The sequence below is a fragment of the Sardina pilchardus genome, chromosome 14 (genome assembly GCF_963854185.1).
Source record: "Sardina pilchardus chromosome 14, fSarPil1.1, whole genome shotgun sequence".
Lineage (NCBI taxonomy): Eukaryota > Metazoa > Chordata > Actinopteri > Clupeiformes > Clupeidae > Sardina > Sardina pilchardus.
Window position 1 is genome coordinate 26,822,047 of NC_085007.1, and position 2,500 is coordinate 26,824,546.

Genomic DNA, 2,500 nt, shown 5'->3' on the forward strand with positions numbered 1-2,500 from the left:
ATGAGATGAGACATGTTTTTTGGGGGAATTTTGAGCTCCTGAGGGAGGTGTTCTTTCCCCAAACTCTCTCCTGTCATTCTCACACTCTTTTGTCATTCGCTATTTTTACAAGTGTTTTGTCACTGACCTCGCATAACAAAGGGCTTTTGTCATAGCAAATAGTTCAGTTGCATTTATACATTTCTATCACTTCTTCCTCTGCCTCTGCCTTTCGGAGTCTCTCTCTCTCCCCTTCTCTCTATCTCTCCCTCCCCTTGTCTCTCTCTCTCCCTCCCTTTCTCTCTCTCTCCCTCTCTTTCTCTCTTTCTCCTTTTCTCTCCCTCCCCTTCTCTCTCTCTCTCTCCTTCTCTCTCGTTCTGTAAGGAACACCGCAGCAACTGAAAAGCAGGCTTCTATTTAAGTCTACTCAGGTTCGCCGCTGCACCCCCCTGGCTTGGACTCTTACACGGAGAGGGCAGAGAGATTGATGGAGCACTACAGGAGAGGTAAAGAAAGATACAGCAAAGAGAGGACAGACAGAACGAAAGGAAACGAAGACAAATGGATTAGAAACGAGAAAGAGAAAGAGAGAAAAGAAAACGAATGGAAGAAAGACAGAGAGAAACACGAGTATGGGCAGAGGGCCAAAGTCCTGCTCCAATTACAGGCTTCATTTGAGAACATTTGTTACTCTTACTAAAATAGAGAAAATAAATCACACACACACACACACACACACACACACGCACACACGCACACACGCACACACGCACACACGCACACACGCACGCACACACACACAGGTCATTAAACTGCGAGCAGTTTTTCAGGAAGGGGATCAATCTCTCCTGTTGCCGGCGGGCGAGAGTTCACACCCAGTGGGGTAAGTGTGTAAGCAGCGCTAGGCTAATGCCCGTTAATCATCAGATCATCTGGACGCCACACAGCAGAGAGAGAGAGGGAGAGAGAGAGAGAGAGAGGGAGAGAGCGAGGGAGAGAGAGAGAGAGGGAGAGAAGAACACAAGCTCTGACACCCACCACATGTGGAGTCCCTCTGTGAGGAGGCTGAGGAGTTCCTCCATGAGGAGGAAAGGGGGATGAGAGAGGAGAAGAGAGGGATGAGGAGAGATGGATGTATTATTATTGGAGAGAGAGAGAAAGAGAGAGAGGGCCACACACACACACAGATCAAAACTCAAACACCTCAGCATTTCCTCCACTGTACTGTATATGGTGAGTTGTCCCTGAGCCCTTGGTGTTCCGTGTGCTCTAGAATCACTGATCTCCACCAGGTGCTGAGCAGCGCACACAGCTGGGATTCAGGACACATGGGAAACGCATTGATCTCTCGCCTACATGCTTCACTCCGTCCCACCACGCGCAGACACACACACACACACACACACACACCCACACGCACACACACACACACACACACACACACACACACACACACACACACCACACACACACACACGGCACCGGCTACAGGACCTGGGAACAGCTGACACGGCTGCTGCTGCTCGCTGGACCCATCTCTCCCCTGCACCCGCCGACTCTCTCACCCACAGAGCCGCCGAGTCTGGGGTACGGCACGACCCTGATCTGGGGTACGGCACGACCCTGGTCTGGGGTACGGCACGACCCTGGTCTGGGGTACAGCACGGTACAGTTCCCTCACGGCAGCATGCAAGCCAACGGAGAGTTGCTAGACTACCCCGGGGCGTCTAGATCTCTAGGCTAGTGATGCTCTTTGTTTTTTAGATGGATTGTTGGTTGGTGCTAAATGTATACGTTTCTTTTACAAACACACAAATCTTCCCTGGAGGTTGTTGTAGTCTTTATATTCTGTTTTAAAGTACACTTTTGGACATTTTTTTTTTTTTTTCAGACTGGACGGAGAGGCGAGTAGTAGAGAAAGAGATGTGGTGGGTTCGGGAAATGGCCGCGGCTTGGATTCAAAGCTGTTAGGCACTTGGAACAGACGCTGTAGCCTCTTGAGCCAATGTATACACATTTGCTTTAATAGCACAGACAGGAACAGAAATAAATTGAGACAAAACGTGATATTTTTGGAGAAACTCTCCTCCTCGTCCCCAAAATGAAGGTCATGTCAGGAGAAAGAGAGTTTGACATTGTAAGAGTTGCCGGGAAACCGCACAGGTAAACACAGGATGTTTAAATGGGTTAATTGAGGCCCACTGACACACACCTGTGATGACCATTAGAATGTAATTGGCCTTCCCAGGGATTAGTGTCAATGACGGGTCAGACAGGTTAATGAGTACAAACACACCAGAGAGGCCAGTCATTCTCACACATCCCTCACACACTTTCCTTTCCTTTCACACACACACACACACACAGACACACACAGACACACACACACACACACACACACAGAGAGACACACACACACACACACACACACACACACACACACACACACACACACACACACACACAACCCCCACACACACACAGAAAGAAAATTCCCTCTCAGGGGTACTTTTGTTCATTA